Source organism: Hyperolius riggenbachi, chromosome 6 (assembly GCF_040937935.1).
Source record: "Hyperolius riggenbachi isolate aHypRig1 chromosome 6, aHypRig1.pri, whole genome shotgun sequence".
Classification (NCBI taxonomy): Eukaryota; Metazoa; Chordata; class Amphibia; order Anura; family Hyperoliidae; genus Hyperolius; species Hyperolius riggenbachi.
The window spans coordinates 1,921,114-1,944,928 of NC_090651.1; the positions used below are offsets into that span (position 1 = coordinate 1,921,114).

The 23,815-nt window shown below is 46.9% G+C and overlaps 1 protein-coding gene across 1 annotated transcript in view; it reads right to left on the bottom strand.

The window, feature by feature from the left end:
* Positions 1-22,784, bottom strand: part of DRAXIN (dorsal inhibitory axon guidance protein) — a 261,892-nt gene extending 239,108 nt beyond the window's left edge. The window contains exon 1 of the mRNA XM_068238757.1: positions 22,736-22,784. The gene's annotated coding sequence lies outside the window, so the exon portion shown is untranslated. The remainder of the gene's footprint in view (positions 1-22,735) is intronic.
* Positions 22,785-23,815: the final 1,031 nt, after the last annotated feature.

Sequence of the window (23,815 nt, forward strand, 5' to 3'; positions counted from 1 at the left end):
GTATATATAGGCTGTACAGCGCTGTGTATGTATAGGCTGTACAGTGCTGTGTATGTATAGGCTGCTGTACAGTGCTGTGTATGTATAGGCTGTACAGTGCTGTGTATGTATAGGCTGCTGTACAGTGCTGTGTATGTATAGGCTGCTGTACAGTGCTGTGTATGTATAGGCTGTACAGTGCTGTGTATGTATAGGCTGTACAGTGCTGTGTATGTATAGGCTGTACAGTGCTGTGTATGTATAGGCTGCTGTACAGTGCTGTGTATGTATAGGCTGTACAGTGCTGTGTATGTATAGGCTGCTGCACAGTGCTGTGTATGTACAGGCTGCTGTACAGCGCTGTGTATGTATAGGCTGTACAGCGCTGTGTATGTATAGGCTGTACAGTGCTGTGTATGTATAGGCTGTACAGTGCTGTGTATGTATAGGCTGCTGTACAGTGCTGTGTATGTATAGGCTGTACAGTGCTGTGTATGTATAGGCTGCTGTACAGTGCTGTGTATGTATAGGCTGCTGTACAGTGCTGTGTATGTATAGGCTGCTGTACAGTGCTGTGTATGTATAGGCTGTACAGCGCTGTGTATGTATAGGCTGTACAGTGCTGTGTATGTATAGGCTGCTGTATAGTGCTGTGTATGTATAGGCTGTACAGTGCTGTGTGTGTATAGGCTGCTGTACAGTGCTGTGTATGTATAGGCTGTACAGTGCTGTGTATGTATAGGCTGTACAGTGCTGTGTATGTATAGGCTGCTGTACAGCGCAGTGTATGTATAGGCTGCTGTACAGTGCTGTGTATGTATAGGCTGCTGTACAGTGCTGTGTATGTATAGGCTGCTGTACAGTGCTGTGTATGTATAGGCTGTACAGTGCTGTGTATGTATAGGCTGTACAGTGCTGTGTATGTATAGGCTGCTGTACAGTGCAGTGTATGTATAGGCTGCTGTACAGTGCTGTGTATGTATAGGCTGCTGTATAGTGCTGTGTATGTATAGGCTGTACAGTGCTGTGTGTGTATAGGCTGCTGTACAGTGCTGTGTATGTATAGGCTGCTGTACAGTGCTGTGTATGTATAGGCTGTACAGTGCTGTGTATGTATAGGCTGTACAGTGCTGTGTATGTATAGGCTGCACAGTGCTGTGTATGTATAGGCTGCTGTACAGTGCTGTGTATGTATAGGCTGTACAGTGCTGTTTATGTATAGGCTGTACAGTGCTGTGTATGTATAGGCTGCTGTACAGTGCTGTGTATGTATAAGCTGCACAGTGCTGTGTATGTATAGGCAGTACAGCGCTGTGTATGTATAGGCTGCTGTACAGTGCTGTGTATGTATAGGCTGCTGTACAGTGCTGTGTATGTATAGGCTGTACAGTGCTATGTATATATAGGCTGCTGTACAGCGCTGTGTATGTATAGGCTGTACAGTGCTGTGTATGTATAGGCTGTACAGTGCTGTGTATATATAGGCTGCTGTACAGTGCTGTGTATGTATAGGCTGCTGTACAGTGCTGTGTATGTATAGGCTGCTGCACAGTGCTGTGTATGTATAGGCTGTACAGTGCTGTGTATGTATAGGCTGTACAGTGCTGTGTATGTATAGGTTGCTGTACAGTGCTGTGTATGTATAGGCTGTACAGTGCTGTGTATGTATAGGCTGTACAGTGCTGTGTATGTATAGGCTGCTGTACAGTGCTGTGTATGTATAGGCTGCTGTACAGTGCTGTGTATGTATAGGCTGCTGTACAGTGCTGTGTATGTATAGGCTGTACAGTGCTGTGTATGTATAGGCTGTACAGTGCTGTGTATGTATAGGCTGCTGTACAGTGCTGTGTAGGTATAGGCTGTACAGTGCTGTGTATGTATAGGCTGCTGTACAGTGCTGTGTAGGTATAGGCTGTACAGTGCTGTGTATGTATAGGCTGTACTGTGCTGTGTATGTATAGGCTGTACAGTGCTGTGTATGTATAGGCTGTACAGTGCTGTGTATGTATAGGCTGCTGTACAGTGCTGTGTATGTATAGACTGCTGTACAGTGCTGTGTATGTATAGGCTGTACAGTGCTGTGTATGTATAGGCTGCTGTACAGTGCTGTGTATGTATAGGCTGTACAGTGCTGTGTATGTATAGGTTGCTGTACAGTGCTGTGTATGTATAGGCTGTACAGTGCTGTGTATGTATAGGCTGTACAGTGCTGTGTATGTATAGGCTGCTGTACAGTGCTGTGTATGTATAGGCTGCTGTACAGTGCTGTGTATGTATAGGCTGTATAGTGATGTGTATGTATAGGCTGCTGTACAGTGCTGTGTATGTATAGGCTGCTGTACAGTGCTGTGTATGTATAGGCTGCTGTACAGTGCTGTGTATGTATAGGCTGCTGTACAGTGCTGTGTATGTATAGGCTGTACAGTGCTGTGTATGTATAGGCTGCACAGTGCTGTGTATGTATAGGCTGTACAGTGCTGTGTATGTATAGGCTGCTGTACAGTGCTGTGTATATATAGGCTGCTGTACAGTGCTGTGTATGTATAGGCTGCTGTACAGCGCTGTGTATGTATAGGCTGTACAGTGCTGTGTATATATAGGCTGCTGTACAGTGCTGTGTATGTATAGGCTGTACAGTGCTGTGTATGTATAGGCTGTACAGCGCTGTGTATGTATAGGCTGTACAGTGCTGTGTATGTATAGGCTGCTGTACAGTGCTGTGTATGTATAGGCTGTACAGTGCTGTGTATGTATAGGCTGCTGTACAGTGCTGTGTATGTATAGGCTGTACAGTGCTGTGTATGTATAGGCTGCTGTACAGTGCTGTGTATGTATAGGCTGCTGTACAGTGCTGTGTATGTATAGGCTGTACAGTGCTGTGTATGTATAGGCTGCTGTACAGTGCTGTGTATGTATAGGCTGCTGTACAGTGCTGTGTATGTATAGGCTGTACAGTGCTGTGTATGTATAGGCTGCTGTACAGTGCTGTGTATGTATAGGCTGTACAGCGCTGTGTATGTATAGACTGTACAGTGCTGTGTATGTATAGGCTGCTGTACAGTGCTGTGTATGTATAGGCTGTACAGTGCTGTGTATGTATAGGCTGCTGTACAGTGCTGTGTATGTATAGGCTGTACAGTGCTGTGTATGTATAGGCTGCTGTACAGCGCTGTGTATGTATAGGCTGTACAGTGCTGTGTATGTATAGGCTGCTGTACAGTGCTGTGTATGTATAGGCTGCTGTACAGTGCTGTGTATGTATAGGCTGTACAGTGCTGTGTATGTATAGGCTGTACAGTGCTGTGTATGTATAGGCTGTACAGTGCTGTGTATGTATAGGCTGTACAGTGCTGTGTATATATAGGCTGTACAGTGCTGTGTATGTATAGGCTGCTGTACAGTGCTGTGTATGTATAGGCTGCTGTACAGTGCTGTGTATGTATAGGCTGTACAGTGCTGTGTATGTATAGGCTGTACAGTGCTGTGTATGTATAGGCTGCACAGTGCTGTGTATGTATAGGCTGCTGTACAGTGCTGTGTATATAAAGGCTGCTGTACAGTGCTGTGTATGTATAGGCTGTACAGTGCTGTGTATGTATAGGCTGTACAATGCTGTGTATGTATAGGCTGCTGTACAGTGCTGTGTACGTATAGGCTGCTGTACAGTGCTGTGTATGTATAGGCTGTACAGTGCTGTGTATGTATAGGCTGCTCTACAGTGCTGTGTATGTATAGGCTGCTGTACAGTGCTGTGTATGTATAGGCTGCTGTACAGTGCTGTGTATGTATAGGCTGCTGTACAGTGCTGTGTATGTATAGGCTGTACAGTGCTGTGTATGTATAGGCTGCTGCACAGTGCTGTGTATGTATAGGCTGTACAGTTCTGTGTATGTATAGGCTGCTGTACAGCGCTGTGTATGTATAGGCTGTACAGTGCTGTGTATGTATAGGCTGTACAGTGCTGTGTATGTATAGGCTGCTGTACAGTGCTGTGTATATATAGGCTGTACAGTGCTGTGTATGTATAGGCTGCTGTACAGTGCTGTGTATGTATAGGCTGTACAGTGCTGTGTATGTATAGGCTGTACAGTGCTGTGTATGTATAGGCTGTACAGTGCTGTGTATGTATAGGCTGCTGTACAGTGCTGTGTATGTATAGGCTGTACAGTGCTGTGTATGTATAGGCTGCTGTACAGTGCTGTGTATGTATAGGCTGTACAGTGCTGTGTATGTATAGGCTGTACAGTGCTGTGTATGTATAGGCTGCACAGTGCTGTGTATGTATAGGCTGTACAGTGCTGTGTATGTATAGGCTGCTGTACAGTGCTGTGTATATATAGGCTGCTGTACAGTGCTGTGTATGTATAGGCTGCTGTACAGCGCTGTGTATGTATAGGCTGTACAGTGCTGTGTATGTATAGGCTGTACAGTGCTGTGTATGTATAGGCTGTACAGTGCTGTGTATGTATAGGCTGTACAGTGTGTATGTATAGGCTGTACAGTGCTGTGTATGTATAGGCTGCTGTACAGTGCTGTGTATGTATAGGCTGTACAGTGCTGTGTATGTATAGGCTGTACAGTGCTATGTATGTATAGGCTGCTGTACAGTGCTGTGTATGTATTGGCTGCTGTACAGTGCTGTGTATGTATAGGCAGTACAGTGCTGTGTATGTATAGGTTGTACAGTGCTGTGTATGTATAGGTTGTACAGTGCTGTGTATGTATAGGCTGTACAGTGCTGTGTATGTATAGGCTGCTGTACAGTGCTGTGTATGTATAGGCTGCTGTACAGTGCTGTGTATGTATAGGCTGCTGTACAGTGCTGTGTATGTATAGGCTGTACAGTGCTGTGTATGTATAGGCTGTACAGTGCTGTGTATGTATAGGCTGTACAGTGCTGTGTATGTATAGGCTTCTGTACAGTGCTGTGTATGTATAGGCTGCTGTACAGTGCTGTGTATGTATAGGCTGCTGTACAGTGCTGTGTATGTATAGGCTGCTGTACAGTGCTGTGTATGTATAGGCTGCTGTACAGTGCTGTGTATGTATAGGCTGTACAGTGCTGTGTATGTATAGGCTGCTGTACAGTGCTGTGTATGTATAGGCTGCTGTACAGTGCTGTGTATGTATAGGCTGCTGTACAGTGCTGTGTATGTATAGGCTGCTGTACAGTGCTGTGTATGTATAGGCTGCTGTACAGTGCTGTGTATGTATAGGCTGCTGTACAGTGCTGTGTATGTATAGGCTGCTGTACAGTGCTGTGTATGTATAGGCTGTACAGTGCTGTGTATGTATAGGCTGTACAGCGCTGTGTATGTATAGGCTGCTGTACAGTGCTGTGTATGTATAGGCTGTACAGTGCTGCGTATGTATAGGCTGTACAGTGCTGTGTATGTATAGGCTGTACAGTGCTGTGTATATATAGGCTGCTGTACAGTGCTGTGTATGTATAGGCTGTACAGTGCTGTGTATGTATAGGCTGTACAGTGCTGTGTATGTATGGGCTGCTGTACAGTGCTGTGTATGTATAGGCTGCTGTACAGTGCTGTGTATGTATAGGCTGTACAGTGCTGTGTATGTATAGGCTGTACAGTGCTGTGTATGTATAGGCTGCTGTACAGTGCTGTGTATGTATAGGCTGCTGTACAGTGCTGTGTATGTATAGGCTGTACAGTGCTGCGTATGTATAGGCTGTACAGTGCTGTGTATGTATAGGCTGTACAGTGCTATGTATGTATAGGCTGCTGCACAGTGCTGTGTATGTATAGGCTGCTGTACAGTGCTGTGTATGTATAGGCTGCTGTACAGTGCTGTGTATGTATAGGCTGCTGTACAGTGCTTTGTATGTATAGGCTGTACAGTGCTGTGTATGTATAGGCTGTACAGTGCTGTGTATGTATAGGTTGTACAGTGCTGTGTATGTATAGGCTGCTGTACAGTGCTGTGTATGTATAGGCTGCTGTACAGTGCTGTGTATGTATAGGCAGTACAGTGCTGTGTATGTATAGGCTGCTGTACAGTGCTGTGTATGTATAGGCTGCACAGTACTGTGTATATATAGGCTGCTGTACAGTGCTGTGTATGTATAGGCTGTACAGTGCTGTGTGTATAGGTTGTACAGTGCTGTGTATGTATAGGCTGCACAGTGCTGTGTATATATAGGCTGCTGTACAGTGCTGTGTATGTATAGGCTGCTGTACAGTGCTGTGTATGTATAGGCTGTACAGTGCTGTGTATGTATAGGCTGTACAGTGCTGTGTATGTATAGGCTGTACAGTGCTGTGTATGTATAGGCTGTACAGTGCTGTCTATGTATAGGCTGTTGTACAGTGCTGTGTATGTATAGGCTGTTGTACAGTGCTGTGTATGTATAGGCTGCTGTACAGTGCTGTGTATGTATAGGCTGTACAGTGCTGTGTATGTAAAGGCTGCACAGTGCTGTGTATATATAGGCTGCTGTACAGTGCTGTGTATGTATAGGCTGCTGTACAGTGCTGCGTATGTATAGGCTGTACAGTGCTGTGTATGTATAGGCTGTACAGTGCTGTGTATATATAGGCTGCTGTACAGTGCTGTGTATGTATAGGCTGTACAGTGCTGTGTATGTATAGGCTGTACAGTGCTGTGTATGTATGGGCTGCTGTACAGTGCTGTGTATGTATAGGCTGCTGTACAGTGCTGTGTATGTATAGGCTGTACAGTGCTGTGTATGTATAGGCTGTACAGTGCTGTGTATGTATAGGCTGCTGTACAGTGCTGTGTATGTATAGGCTGCTGTACAGTGCTGCGTATGTATAGGCTGTACAGTGCTGTGTATGTATAGGCTGTACAGTGCTATGTATGTATAGGCTGCTGCACAGTGCTGTGTATGTATAGGCTGCTGTACAGTGCTGTGTATGTATAGGCTGCTGTACAGTGCTGTGTATGTATAGGCTGCTGTACAGTGCTGTGTATGTATAGGCTGTACAGTGCTGTGTATGTATAGGCTGTACAGTGCTGTGTATGTATAGGTTGTACAGTGCTGTGTATGTATAGGCTGCTGTACAGTGCTGTGTATGTATAGGCTGCTGTACAGTGCTGTGTATGTATAGGCAGTACAGTGCTGTGTATGTATAGGCTGCTGTACAGTGCTGTGTATGTATAGGCTGCACAGTGCTGTGTATATCTAGGCTGCTGTACAGTGCTGTGTATGTATAGGCTGTACAGTGCTGTGTGTATAGGTTGTACAGTGCTGTGTATGTATAGGCTGCACAGTGCTGTGTATATATAGGCTGCTGTACAGTGCTGTGTATGTATAGGCTGCTGTACAGTGCTGTGTATGTATAGGCTGTACAGTGCTGTGTATGTATAGGCTGTACAGTGCTGTGTATGTATAGGCTGTACAGTGCTGTGTATGTATAGGCTGTACAGTGCTGTGTATGTATAGGCTGTACAGTGCTGTGTATGTATAGGCTGCTGTACAGTGCTGTGTATGTATAGGCTGTACAGTGCTGTCTATGTATAGGCTGTTGTACAGTGCTGTGTATGTATAGGCTGTTGTACAGTGCTGTGTATGTATAGGCTGCTGTACAGTGCTGTGTATGTATAGGCTGTACAGTGCTGTGTATGTAAAGGCTGCACAGTGCTGTGTATATATAGGCTGCTGTACAGTGCTGTGTATGTATAGGCTGCTGTACAGTGCTGTGTATGTATAGGCTGTACAGTGCTGTGTATGTATAGGCTGTACAGTGCTGTGTATGTATAGGCTGCGGTACAGTGCTGTGTATGTATAGGCTGTACAGTGCTGTGTATGTATAGGCTGTACAGTGCTGTGTATGTATAGGCTGTACAGTGCTGTGTATGTATAGGCAGCTGTACAGTGCTGTGTATGTATAGGCTGTACAGTGCTGTGTATGTATAGACTGTACAGTGCTGTGTATGTATAGGCTGTACAGTGCTGTGTATGTATAGGCTGCTGTACAGTGCTGTGTATGTATAGGCTGTACAGTGCTGTGTATGTATAGGCTGCTGTACAGTGCTGTGTATGTATAGGCTGTACAGTGCTGTGTATGTATAGGCTGTACAGTGCTGTGTATGTATAGGCTGTACAGTGCTGTGTATGTATAGGCTGTTGTACAGTGCTGTGTATGTATAGGCTGTTGTACAGTGCTGTGTATGTATAGGCTGCTGTACAGTGCTGTGTATGTATAGGCTGTACAGTGCTGTGTATGTATAGGCTGTACAGTGCTGTGTATGTATAGGCTGTACAGTGCTGTGTATGTACAGGCAGCTGTACAGTGCTGTGTATGTACAGGCAGCTGTACAGTGCTGTGTATGTATAGGCTGTACAGTGCTGTGTATGTACAGGCAGCTGTACAGTGCTGTGTATGTATAGGCTGTACAGTGCTGTGTATGTATAGACTGTACAGTGCTGTGTATGTATAGGCTGTACAGTGCTGTGTATGTATAGGCTGCTGTACAGTGCTGTGTATGTATAGGTTGTACAGTGCTGTGTATGTATAGGCTGTACAGTGCTGTGTATGTATAGGCTGCTGCACAGTGCTGTGTATGTATAGGCTGCTGTACAGTGCTGTGTATGTATAGGCTGCTGTACAGTGCTGTGTATGTATAGGCTGCTGTACAGTGCTGTGTATGTATAGGCTGTGCAGTGCTGTGTATGTATAGGCTGTACAGTGCTGTGTATATATAGGCTGTACAGTGCTGTGTATATATAGGCTGTGGACTGTGTATTAACCCTTAGCAATCTCACTTTCTCTATAAGCAGCAGTACACAGTGGAACGCTCTCATACAAGCTGTCCCTGGCATTGCCAGCGAGGCTGACAGTTCAGGATGCCACGCCTGCCATGCCTACTGTCAGGAATCTGCTGCTGCCACGCACATTCATGGATTATTTTCTGCCATCTGTGATGTATGTGCAGATATTGGAATTACCATAGTGAATGGAGCATCAGCCAGGAGAGATCCAGGCCTCCCACAAGCCCAGATGAAGCCCACATTCTGTCATTTATCAGAGATGCAAAATGGGGCATTTCAATAACAAAGGTGGTGGATGTCCCATGGCAGACTGATGATTAATGACACCAGTAATTAGGTGTACAGCTGATCCCCCCATAGCACAGGCTGGAGGAATAGCAGCAGTCAGGTCTCCATACAAGGCTGGGGAAGTGTGACAAACGTGGACAGATGAGCTGACAGTCCATCTGCCCTGATACTGTCACACATTGAGGCCGGACTGCCCTTCATATGTTGCGTGCAGCGTTACCTCTTCCCAAAGCTGGAGCCTGCTTCTGAAAGTTTCTGCCACAGGAAGGTCCTCATGCAGAGGTTTTCTCAATTCATCTGTCCAAGGTTCTTTCAATAATGAGTAAAAATTTCATCGGCTGTCTCCCCATGATCATTGTCCAACTCCAAACCAAATTCCCTATGTCTAATTACTAATGCTAACTTCATGACTTCTCAATCATCACATAACGACTACATCTGACCCTCAAACTAACTCCAAAACCACATCCATGACTTCTCAATCATCACATAACGACTACATCTGACCCTCAAACTAACTCCCAAACCACATCCATGACTTCTCAATCATTACATAACGACTTCATCTGACCCTCAAACTAACTCCCAAACTACATCCATGACTTCTCAATCATCACATAACGACTACATCTGACCCTCAAACTAACTCCCAAACCACATCCATGACTTCTCAATCATCACATAACGACTACATCTGACCCTCAAACTAACTCCCAAACCACATCCATGACTTCTCAATCATCACATAACGACTACATCTGACCCTCAACCTAACTCCCAAACCACATCCATGACTTCTCAATCATCACATAACGACTACACCTGACCCTCAAACTAACTCCCAAACCACATCCATGACTTCTCAATCATCACATAACGACTACATCTGACCCTCAAACTAACTTCCAAACCACATCCATGACTTCTCAATCATCACATAACGACTACATCTGACCCTCAACCTAACTCCCAAACCACATCCATGACTTCTCAATCATCACATAACGACTACATCTGACCCTCAAACTAACTTCCAAACCACATCCATGATGACTTCTCAATCATCACATAACGACTACATCTGACCCTCAACCTAACTCTCAAACCACTTCCATGACGTCTCAATCATCCCATAACGATTACATCTGACCCTCAACCTAACTCCCAAACCACATCCATGACTTCTCAATCATCACATAACGACAACATCTGACCCTCAACCTAACTCCCAAACCACATCCATGACCTCTCAATCATCCCATAATGACTACATCTGACCCTCAACCTAACTCCCAAACCACATCCATGACCTCTCAATCATCCCATAATGACTACATCTGACCCTCAACCTAACTCCCAAACCACATCCATGACTTCTCAATCATCACATAACGACTACATCTGACCCTCAACCTAACTCCCAAACCACATCCATGACTTATCAATCATCCCATAATGACTACATCTGACCCTCAACCTAACTCCCAAACCACATCCATGACTTCTCAATCATCACATAACGACTACATCTGACCCTCAAACTAACTTCCAAACCACATCCATGACTTCTCAATCATCACATAACGACTACATCTGACCCTCAACCTAACTCTCAAACCACTTCCATGACGTCTCAATCATCCCATAACGAAAACATCTGACCCTCAACCTAACTCCCAAACCACATCCATGACTTCTCAATCATCACATAACGACAACATCTGACCCTCAACCTAACTCCCAAACCACATCCATGACTTCTCAATCATCCCATAATGACTACATCTGACCCTCAACCTAACTCCCAAACCACATCCATGACTTCTCAATCATCACATAACGACTACATCTGACCCTCAACCTAACTCCCAAACCACATCCATGACTTCTCAATCATCACATAACGACTACATCTGACCCTCAACCTAACTCCCAAACCACATCCATGACTTCTCAATCATCCCATAACGACTACATCTGACCCTCAACCTAACTCCCAAACCACATCCATGACTTCTCAATCATCACATAACGACTACATCTGACCCTCAAACTAACTTCCAAACCACATCCATGACTTCTCAATCATCACATAACGACTACATCTGACCCTCAACCTAACTCTCAAACCACTTCCATGACGTCTCAATCATCCCATAACGACTACATCTGACCCTCAACCTAACTCCCAAACCACATCCATGACTTCTCAATCATCACATAACGACAACATCTGACCCTCAACCTAACTCCCAAACCACATCCATGACTTCTCAATCATCCCATAATGACTACATCTGACCCTCAACCTAACTCCCAAACCACATCCATGACTTCTCAATCATCACATAACGACTACATCTGACCCTCAACCTAACTCCCAAACCACATCCATGACTTCTCAATCATCACATAACGACTACATCTGACCCTCAACCTAACTCCCAAACCACATCCATGACTTCTCAAACTTCATGTAACTTCAACTTGTGTGACGCTAAACCTAACTCCTAAACTTCTAGTAGTGACCACAAAACTCCATCCATGGCTTCTGAAATGTTATGTAACTTAAATGTCTAGTGACCATAAAAGTACTTAACAAGTCTCAAGTCTACGGCCAATTTTTTTCTGAGGAAGCCAATTAACTTATCTATATGTTTTTGGACGAGGGGGAAACCGGAGTGCCCAGAGGAAACCCACGCAGATAGTGTCCCTGGATGTACCCCAGGGAGCCAGCACTGCGAGATGAGAGAGCTGTCCACTATGTCACCAGATAGCGATTTAGCTTGCGAGAAGCTCTCCGCTTACCACAATGGATCCATTCCAGAGTGACTAGTGTGAATGGATCCTCTTTATTAAATCAGAGCCATTCACTGTCAGTTTTGCAATGAGAGAAGAACTGACAAAAAAAGTCCCTTCTCAGCTGTGGGAAGACAGCCTTAGGGCCATTTTCCGCTGTACATGCCTTGCTACGTTTCGCGGATTGTTTGCGATTCACAAAGCATGAGGACATTGGCTCTGTAATGTGCGTGGTGACCACACAGTGATCTGAACTAGCCGGGGGGCAAACTTGGGTCCTGCTGCACTTTTTAGCGTTTGGTCTCATGTAGAGCTTACAGGAGCGCAGCAAAATTGCCAACCAAGCAAAGTGCATTGCAGTTTGCTTGTGATTTACCCCTAAAAACAAACAAAAAAAATTCTTGCAATCCCATGAAAATCGCAAAACACAATTGGAGACAAAAAAACGCAGAGAACTACATTTGAAAAAATGGTAAGGAATTGCAATGAAATCGCAATTACAATATAGGTAGTCAGGTATTAGTGCCCTCAGTATAGGTAGCCAGGTATAGGTGCCCCCAGTATAGGTAGCCAGGTATAGGTGTCCCCAGTATAGGTAGCCAGGTATAGGTGTCCCCAGTATAGGTAACCAGGTATAGGTGCCCCCAGTATAGGTAGCCAGGTATAGGTGCCCCAAGTATAATTAGCCTGGTATAGTTGTCCCCAGTATAGGTAGCCAGGTATAGGTGCCTCCAGTATAGGTATCCAGGTATAGGTGTCCCCAGTATAGGTAGCCAGGTATAGGTGCCCTCAGTATAGGTAGCCAGGTATAGGTGCCCCCAGTATAGGTAGCCAGATATAGGTGCCCCCAGTATAGGTAGCCAGGTATAGGTGCCCCAAGTATAATTAGCCTGGTATAGTTGTCCCCAGTATAGGTAGCCAGGTATAGGTGCCTCCAGTATAGGTAGCCAGGTATAGGTGTCCCCAGTATAGGTAGCCAGGTATAGGTGCCCTCAGTATAGGTAGCCAGGTATAGGTGCCCCAAGTATAATTAGCCTGGTATAGTTGTCCCCAGTATAGGTAGCCAGGTATAGGTGCCTCCAGTATAGGTAGCCAGGTATAGGTGTCCCCAGTATAGGTAGCCAGGTATAGGTGCCCTCAGTATAGGTAGCCAGGTATAGATGCCCCAAGTATAATTAGCCTGGTATAGTTGTCCCCAGTATAGGTAGCCAGGTATAGGTGCCTCCAGTATAGGTAGCCAGGTATAAGTGCCCCCAGTATAGGTAGCTAGGTATAGGTGCCCTGAGTATAGGTAGCCAGATATAGGTGCCCCCAGTATAGGTAGCCAGATATAGGTGCCCCCAGTATAGGTAGCCAGGTATAGGTGCCCCAAGTATAGGTAGCAGTTATAGGGGTCCTAGTATAGGTAGCCTTGTATAGGAGCCCCCAGTATAGGTAGTCAGGTATAGGTACCCCAGAATAGGTAGCCAGGCATAGATTCACAAGTATAGGTAGCCTGGTATAGGTGCCCCCAGTATAGGTAACCAGGCATAGGTGCCCCCAATATAGGTAGCCAGGTATAGTTGCCCTGAATATAGGCAAACAGGTATAGGTGACTCAGTATAGGTGCCCTGAGTTGTCCCCAGTATAGGTAGTCAGGTATAGGTGCCTCCAGGATAGGTAGCCAGGTATAGATGCACCCAGGATAGGTAGCCAGCCAGGTATAGGTGCCCTGATTATAGGTAGCCAGGTATAGGTGCCCCAGTATAGTTAACCTAGTGTAGTTGTCCCCAGTATAGTTAGCCTGGTATAGGTGTCCCCAGTATAGGTAGCCAGGCATAGGTGTTCCCAGTATAGGTAGCTAGGTATAGTTGTCCCCAGTATAGTTAGCCTGGTATAGTTGTCCCCAGTATAGTTATCCTGGTATATTTGTCCCCAGTATAGGTAGCCAGGCATAGGTGTCCCCAGTATAAGTAGCCAGGCATAGGTGTCCCCAGTATAGTTAGCCTGGTATAGGTGTCCCCAGTATAGGTAGCCAGGCATAGGTGTTCCCAGTATAGGTAGCTAGGTATAGTTGTCCCCAGTATAGTTAGCCTGGTATAGTTGTCCCCAGTATAGTTATCCTGGTATAGTTGTCCCCAGTATAGGTAGCCAGGCATAGGTGTCCCCAGTATAAGTAGCCAGGCATAGGTGTCCCCAGTATAGGTAGCCAGGCATAGGTGTTCCCAGTATAGGTAGCTAGGTATAGTTGTCCCCAGTATAGTTAGCCTGGTATAGTTGTCCCCAGTATAGTTATCCTGGTATAGTTGTCCCCAGTATAGGTAGCCAGGCATAGGTGTCCCCAGTATAGTTAGCCTGGAATAGTTGCCTGCAGTATAGGTAGCCAGGCATAGGTGTCCCCAGTATAGTTAGCCTGGTATAGTTGTCCCCAGTATAGGTAGCCTGGTATACATGCCCCCTGGTATACATGCCCTGAGTATATAGTTGTCCCCGGGCACAGTATAGTTAGCCTGGTATAGGTGTCCCCAGTATAGTTAGCCTGGTATAGGTGTCCCCAGTATAGTTAGCCTGGTATGGTTGTCCCCAGTATAGTTAGCCTGGTATAGGTGTTCCCAGTATAGTTATTCTGGTATAGTTGTCCCCAGTATAGGTAGCCAGGCATAGGTGTCCCCAGTATAGTTAGCCTGGTATAGTTGCCTGCAGTATAGGTAGCCAGGCATAGGTGTCCCCAGTATAGTTAGCCTGGTATAGTTGTCCCCAGTATAGGTAGCCTGGTATACATGCCCCCTGGTATACATGCCCTGAGTATATAGTTGTCCCCGGGCACAGTATAGTTAGCCTGGTATAGGTGTCCCCAGTATAGTTAGCCTGGTATGGTTGTCCCCAGTATAGTTAGCCTGGTATAGGTGCCCCCAGTATAGTTAGCCTGGTATAGGTGCCCCCAGTATAGGTAGCCTTGTATACATGCCCCCTGGTATACATGCCCTGAGTACATAGGTGCCCCCAGTATAGGTAGCCAGGTATAGGTGTCCCCAGTATAGGTAGCTAGGTTTAGGTGTCCTCAGTATAGGTAGCTAGGTATAGGTGTCCTCAGTATAGGTAGCCAGGTATAGGTGCCCCCAGTATAGGTAGCCAGGTATAGGTGTCCCCAGTATAAGTAGCCAGGTATAAGTGTCCCCAGTATAGTTAGCCTGGTATAGGTGTCCCCAGTATAGTTAGCCTGGTATAGGTGTCCCCAGTATAGTTAGCCTGGTATGGTTGTCCCCAGTATAGTTAGCCTGGTATACATGCCACCAGTATAGTTAGCCTGGTATACATGTCCCCAGTATAGCTTAGCCAGGTATAGATGCCCCCAGTATAGTTAGCCTGGTATACATGCCCCCTGGCATACATGCCCTGAGTATATAGGTGCCCCCAGTATAGGTAGCCAGGTATAGGTGTCCCCAGTATAGGTAGCCTGGTATACATGCCCCCAGTATAGTTAGCCTGGTATAGGTGTCCCCAGTATAGTTAGCCTGGTATAGGTGCCCCCAGTATAGTTAGCCTGGTATACATGCCCCCAGTATAGCTTAGCCAGGTATAGATGCCCCCAGTATAGTTAGCCTGGTATACATGCCCCCTGGCATACATGCCCTGAGTATATAGGTGCCCCCAGTATAGGTAGCCAGGTATAGGTGCCCCCAGTATAGGTAGCCTGGTATAGGTGCCCCCAGTATAGGTAGCCTGGTATAGTTGTCCCCAGTATAGGTAGCCAGGCATAGGTGTCCCCAGTATAGGTAGCCAGGTATAGGTGTCCCCAGTATAGGTAGCCAGGTATAGGTGTCCCCAGTATAGGTAGCCAGGTATAGGTGTCCCCAGTATAGTTAGCCTGGTATAGGTGTCCCCAGTATAGTTAGCCTGGTATGGTTGTCCCCAGTATAGTTAGCCTGGTATACATGTCCCCAGTATAGCTTAGCCTGGTATAGGTGTCCCCAGTATAGTTAGCCTGGTATACATGCCCCCAGTATAGTTAGCCTGGTATACATGCCCTGAGTACATAGGTGCCCCCAGTATAGGTAGCCAGGTATAGGTGTCCCCAGTATAGGTAGCTAGGTTTAGGTGTCCTCAGTATAGGTAGCCTGGTATAGGTGTCCCCAGTATAGTTAGCCTGGTATGGTTGTCCCCAGTATAGCTTAGCCTGGTATAGGTGCCCCCAGTATAGTTAGCCTGGTATACATGCCCTGAGTACATAGGTGCCCCCAGTATAGGTAGCCAGGTATAGGTGTCCCCAGTATAGGTAGCCAGGTTTAGGTGTCCTCAGTATAGGTAGCCTGGTATAGGTGCCCCCAGTATAGGTAGCCGGGCATAGGTGCCCTCAGTATAGGTAGCCAGGTATAGGTGTCCCCAGTATAGTTAGCCTGGTATAGGTGTCCCCAGTATAGGTAGCCTGGTATAGGTGTCCCCAGTATAGTTAGCCTGGTATGGTTGTCCCCAGTATAGTTAGCCTGGTATAGGTGCCCCCAGTATAGTTAGCCTGGTATACATGCCCTGAGTACATAGGTGCCCCCAGTATAGGTAGCCAGGTATAGGTGTCCCCAGTATAGTTAGCCTGGTATACATGTCCCCAGTATAGCTTAGCCAGGTATAGGTGCCCCCAGTATAGGTAGCCAGGTATAGGTGTCCCCAGTATAAGTAGCCAGGTATAGGTGTCCCCAGTATAGTTAGCCTGGTATAGGTGTCCCCAGTATAGTTAGCCTGGTATAGGTGTCCCCAGTATAGTTAGCCTGGTATGGTTGTCCCCAGTATAGTTAGCCTGGTATAGGTGTCCCCAGTATAGTTAGCCTGGTATACATGCCCCCAGTATAGTTAGCCTGGTATACATGCCCCCTGGCATACATGCCCTGAGTATATAGGTGCCCCCAGTATAGGTAGCCAGGTATAGGTGTCCCCAGTATAGGTAGCTAGGTATAGGTGTCCCCAGTATAGTTAGCCTGGTATACATGCCCCCAGTATAGTTAGCCTGGTATACATGCCCCCAGTATAGTTAGCCTGGTATACATGCCCCCAGTATAGTTAGCCTGGTATACATGTCCCCAGTATAGTTATCCTGGTATAGTTGTCCCCAGTATAGGAAGCCAGGCATAGGTGTCCCCAGTATAGTTAGCCTGGTATACATGCCCCCAGTATAGTTAGCCTGGTATACATGTCCCCAGTATAGTTATCCTGGTATAGTTGTCCCCAGTATAGGAAGCCAGGCATAGGTGTCCCCAGTATAGTTAGCCTGGTATACATGCCCCCAGTATAGTTAGCCTGGTATAGGTGTCCCCAGTATAGTTATCCTGGTATAGTTGTCCCCAGTATAGGAAGCCAGGCATAGGTGTCCCCAGTATAGTTAGCCTGGTATACATGCCCCCAGTATAGTTAGCCTGGTATAGGTGTCCCCAGTATAGTTATCCTGGTATAGTTGTCCCCAGTATAGGAAGTCAGGCATAGGTGTCCCCAGTATAGTTAGCCTGGTATACATGTCCCCAGTATAGTTATCCTGGTATAGTTGTCCCCAGTATAGGAAGCCAGGCATAGGTGTCCCCAGTATAGTTAGCCTGGTATACATGCCCCCAGTATAGTTAGCCTGGTATACATGTCCCCAGTATAGTTATCCTGGTATAGTTGTCCCCAGTATAGGAAGCCAGGCATAGGTGTCCCCAGTATAGTTAGCCTGGTATACATGCCCCCAGTATAGTTAGCCTGGTATACATGTCCCCAGTATAGTTATCCTGGTATAGTTGTCCCCAGTATAGGAAGCCAGGCATAGGTGTCCCCAGTATAGTTAGCCTGGTATACATGCCCGCAGTATAGTTAGCCTGGTATACATGCCCCCTGGTATACATGCCCTGAGTATATAGTTGTCCCCGGGCACAGTATAGTTAGCCTGGTATAGGTGTCCCCAGTATAGGTAGCCAGCCGGGGAGGATGGGCACATGCAGAGCGAGAGTGGGTTAAAATACTTATATAGCCAGGATTCAGTGCTGCATGTACTTACTTCCTGGTCCTACATTGGATCTCATAGTAGCAGCGCTGCCATAGGGGGCGCTGTTACTATGAGATTTAATGCAGGACCTGGATGTACCATATGTACATGCAGCACTGGATCCTGGCTACATAAGTATATTAACCTGCTCTCGCTCTGCATGTGCCTGTGGCAATGCCCCATGCTGCCCGCCCACCCTTATCCCGCCACAGTCACATCTTTCCATAGATGTTCCATAAGATCAGAGCTCATAGAATAGTCCGGTGCTCTATTCTCAGATGCAGTTAGCTGTGTGTTTTGGGTTATTGTCCTGTTACAGGATCCACACTAGGCACTACATTTCTCTCCAGGATATCTCATTGTTCCCTGCACAGACTCAAGGCTTCCCCTGCCAGATGCAGCACAGCAGCCCCAAAACATAACTCATCCCCCTCCATGTCTCACAGTAGGTATTCTGCTCTTTAAAGGCTGGTGTAACTTGCCAAAAGCTCCGCATTTGTTTACTGTGTCCACAGGAAGGGCCGTAGATTCCCAATGTGCATTTTAGCAAATTCCTGTCTGGTTCTTTTATGTTTTTCGTCCAACAATTAGGTCCTTCTGTCATTCAAAAGTGAGGGCTTGTTTCCACTGTTGCGACGCGATTTCGGCCGCATTCCGACGCTTGTAAAAACGCATGCGGATGAGTTTCCGCATGCGTTTTTACCCGCGATTTCGCATGCGATTTCGCATGGCAGGGTGCCATGCGAAATTAACCATGACACTGCCAGGGCTAAATAAAATTGAAAAAGGTGCGAAATCGCACGCGAAATCGCGGGTAAAAACGCATGTAACAAACGCATGCGTTTTTACTATTAAATACATTAGCGGCGATTCGCACGGATTCCCGACGCAGGCGAAATCGTTGGCTCTTTTGTGCGTTTTTTTCACGCTGAAAAAAACGCACCTCAACAACGCTACAGTGGAAACAGGCCCATCCACTTGCATTACATGTGCGGATCTGCATGCGTTGGACGCATGCAGATTCGCGATAGTGGGAACGAGCCCTGAGAGCTAAATAGGTGGAATGTATGATTGCATGGCTGGAGACGTATGCCACAAATCATAGACAATCATTTCTTGGGGTACCAGCAAATGTGGCCAAGCCATATGAGAATACAGTATCTCTGCAGAATAAGCAATACTTCATATTTCACCCTTGGCATTGTAGGATCATGACATCTCTGTAACACACATACATACAGGGGACAACTGCTCCTCAGCTAATCACTTTCCTTCAATCACCTGCACCATGGCTTATTGTCTTCTTTTGGACAGGCACCTTGAATTGTGCCCTCTACAGATCAGAAGAGGGGAGACTACAAAGTCTTAGGGAAATGGCCACAATAGCAATGACATAATATCTCACAGAACCAGAAGATGACCTCAGGGTAGGTGGGAAGAGGTGACACCTGACATACTATCTCACAGAACCAGAAGATGACCTCAGGGTAGCTGGGAAGAGGTGACACCTGACATAATATGTTTCAGAACCAGAAGATGACCTCAGGATGGGTGGAAAGAGGAGACATCTGACATAACATCTCACAGAACCAGAAGATGACCTCAGGATAGGTGGGAAGGGATGACACCTGATATAATATGTCAGAGAACCAGAAGATGACCTCAGGGTAGGTGGGAAGAGGTGATACCTGACATAATATCTCACAGAACCTGAAGATGACCTCAGGATAGGTGGGAAGAGGTGACACCTGACATAATATGTCACAGAACCAGAACATGACCTCCGGGTAGGTGGGAAGAGGTGACACCTGACATAATATCTCACAGAACCAGAAGATGACCTCAGGGTAGGTGGGAAGAGGAGACACCTGACATAATATCTCACAGAACCAGAAGATGACCTCAGGGTAGGTGGGAAGAGGTGACACCTGACATAATATGTCACAGAATCTGAAGATGACCTCAGGATAGGTGGGAAGGGATGACACCTGACATAATATGTCACAGAACCTGAAGATGACCTCAGGGTAGGTGGGAAGAGGTGACACCTGACATAATATGTCACAGAACCTGAAGATGACCTTAGGATAGGTGGGAAGAGGTGACACCTGACATAATGTGTCACAGAACCAGAAGATGACCTCAGGGTAGGTGGGAAGAGGTGACACCTGACATAATATGTCACAGAACCAGAAGATGACCTCAGGGTAGGTGGGAAGAGGTGACACCTGACATAATATGTCACAGAACCAGAAGATGACCTCAGGGTAGGTGGGAAGAGGAGACACCTGACATAATATCTCACAGAACCTGAAGATGACCTCAGGATAGGTGGGAAGAGGTGACACCTGACATAATATCTCACAAAACCTGAAGATGGCCTCAGGGTAGGTGGGAAGAGGAGACACCTGACATAATATCTCACAAAACCTGAAGATGACCTCAGGATAGGTGGGAAGAGGCGACACCTGACATAATATCTCACAAAACCTAAAGATGACCTCAGGAAAGGTGGGAAGAGGTGACACCTGACATAATATCTCACAAAACCTAAAGATGACCTCAGGATAGGTGGGAAGAGGTGACACCTGACATAACATCTCACAGAACCAGAAGATGACCTCAGGGTAGGTGTGAAGAGGTGACACCTGACATAATATCTAACAGAACCAGAAGATGACCTCAGGGTAGGTGGGAAGAGGTGACACCTGACATAATATCTCACAGAACCATAAGATGACCTCAGGGTAGGTGGGAAGAGGTGACACCTGACATAACATCTCACAGAACCAGAAGAGGACCTCAGGGTAGGTGGGAAGAGGTGACACCTGGCATAATATGTCACAGAACCTGAAGATGACCTCAGGGTAGGTGGGGAGAGGTGACACCTGACATAACATCTCACAGAACCAGAAGATGACCTCAGGGTAGGTGGGAAGAGGTGACACCTGACATAATATGTCACAGAACCTGAAGATGACCTCAGTATAGGTGGGAAGAGGTGACACCTGACATAATGTGTGACAGAACCAGAAGATGACCTCAGGGTAGGTGGGAAGAGGTGACACCTGACATAATATCTCACAGAACCAGAAGATGACCTCAGGGTAGGTGGGAAGAGGTGACACCTGACATAATGTGTCACAGAACCTGAAGATGACCTCAGGGTAGGTGGGAAGAGGTGATACCTGACATAATGTGTCACAGAACCTGAAGATGACCTCAGTATAGGTGGGAAGAGGTGACACCTGACATAATATCTCACAGAACCAGAAGATGACCTCAGGGTAGGTGGGAAGAGGTGACACCTGACATAATATCTCACAGAACCAGAAGATGACCTCAGGATAGGTGGGAAGAGGTGACACCTGACATAATGTGTCACAGAACCTGAAGATGACCTCAGTATAGGTGGGAAGAGGTGACACCTGACATAATGTGTCACAGAACCAGAAGATGACCTCAGGGTAGGTGGAAGAGGTGACACCTGACATAATATCTCACAGAACCAGAAGATGACCTCAGGATAGGTGGGAAGAGGTGACACCTGACATAATATCTCACAGAACCAGAAGATGACCTCAGGGTAGGTGGGAAGAGGTGACACCTGACATAATGTGTCACAGAACCTGAAGATGACCTCAGTATAGGTGGGAAGAGGTGACACCTGACATAATGTGTCACAGAACCTGAAGATGACCTCAGGGTAGGTGGGAAGAGGTGACACCTGACATAATGTGTCACAGAACCTGAAGATGACCTCAGGGTAGGTGGGAAGAGGTGACACCTGACATAATGTGTCACAGAACCAGAAGATGACCTCAGGATAGGTGGGAAGAGGTGACACCTGACATAATATCTCACAGAACCAGAAGATGACCTCAGGATAGGTGGGAAGAGGTGACACCTGACACTGTATTATATCATGTCAGTAACTCCCTATACATGATATATAAAGGACAACTTTATCCATCTCTGAGATGAAGGAGTAGTGACAGAACTGAACTGGAGCTCAGATTGTTCACTGCTTATGATCTCCATACACAACAGACTGTAATCTACCAATGTCTTCTAAGAATGGCCAGAAGCTCTAGCAGTTGCTCATAACTGGCCAGAGGCGTCATCCATTCTTCAGAGTGTGGAGAAACTTCTGAGATCGTACAATGGAACACAAGAGGCGGAACATCACCCTCACACGATTTCTGCTGATTTCTGTCAGTCTTTCACACAAGGGTTAACTAACTGGAATTAAAGGAGCAGCCACATTCATCACTTCTTCTCTATCTCTACTAGCAGAAGTGTCTCCCTCTGTTCACACCACACAAGGGTTAATGACAGGCGATGAGCGATAAGTCTGAACTCCAGGTGGTGCGATTGTTCATCAGAAAATTAGATTTTTTTTAACTCTATGTAATAGTTAGATGTTTGTCTGCTGTGTGTGGCAGCATTAGCCGGAGGCAGTGGGGGGTCATGGTGCTGGGATGGGGTGCAGGGAGTCAGGGACATTGCATAGCAGGAGGTCTCTCCACCTTTCAGAGGAGGACATAGAAGAGACATGAGCCTGAGACATGAGAAGGTTCTCCAGTGATGGACAATAAGACCCAGCTGTCAGTCTCACTATCAGGAGGCAGTCCTGGGTCATGGTGCTGGGACGGGGTGCAGGGACGGGGTGCTGGGACGGGGTGCAGGGCAGGAGGTCTCTCCAGAGAAGAGGAGGGATGAGCCTGACACATGAGAAGGCTCTCCAGTGATGGGCAATAAGACCCAGCTCTCAGTCTCACTATCAGGAGGCAGTGGGCTGTTGGGGAATTAGGAAATAGGGATAAGATAGTCCCAGAATCAGGATTTGAGGAGCTCAGTGACCAGCAGATGAGGCAGAACAATCAGCAATGTACAAAACAATGAAACAGTTCTGAGGATTTACTCACCAGACTCCAGTTCCTCTCGCAGCCACTCCGACTGTGATCAGCATCAGCTCAGGAAGAGAGAGTAGAGAGGAGGGGAGGAGCTCAGCCAGGCATGGGGGGAGAGAACAAGGACCACCAGCCCAAATTATCATCATGGTCAGGTGCAGGAGGGGGAGGGGCTCAGCCAGGCATGGGGGGAGAGAACAAGGACCACCAGCCCAAATTATCATCATGGTCAGGTGCAGGAGGGGGAGGGGCTCAGCCAGGCATGGGGGGAGAAAACAAGGACCACCAGCCCAAATTATCATCATGGTCAGGTGCAGGAGGGGGAGGGGCTCAGCCAGGCATGGGGGGAGAAAACAAGGACCACCGGCCCAAATAATCACCATGGTCAGGTGCAGGAGGGGGAGGGGCTCAGCCAGGCATGGGGGGGAGGAGCACAGGGACCACCAGCCCAAATTATCATCATGGTCAGGTGCAGGAGGGGGAGGAGCTCAGCCAGGCATGGGGGAGGAGAACAAGGACCACCAGCCCAAATTATCATCATGGTCAGGTGCAGGAGGGGAGGGGCTCAGCCAGGCATGGGGGAGGAGAGGAGCACAGGGACCACCTGCCCAAATAATCACCATGGTCAGGTGCATGAGGGGGAGGAGCAGCCAGGCATGGGGGAGGAGCAGCCAGGCTATATCCCACAGGTAGGAGAATTCTCCCAAGAGCTTACAAATGAAAGCAAGGAAAGCAGAGAATGATCAATCCTCTCTGCTACAGCTGTGTTCAGCAATACTGAAAGTGCTGATGTCAGGTGTGAGTGCAGCTTCTGTGCAATAACTTGAATGGACTGTGCTGCAGCAGGAAAATCCCAGCAAATCCAGGGAGCCACCAATCCGGAGCCCTGAACTGGACCCGGCTCTATTCTGCTCCAATTCTACCACATTCTGCACGAATCTGCCACATTCTACACCCGATCTTCCACATTCTACACCCGATCGTCCACATTCTCCACCAGTTCTGCCACATTCTGTACCGGATCTTCCACATTCTACACCAGTTCTGCCACATTCTGTACCGGATCTTCCACATTCTCCACCAGTTCTGCCACAT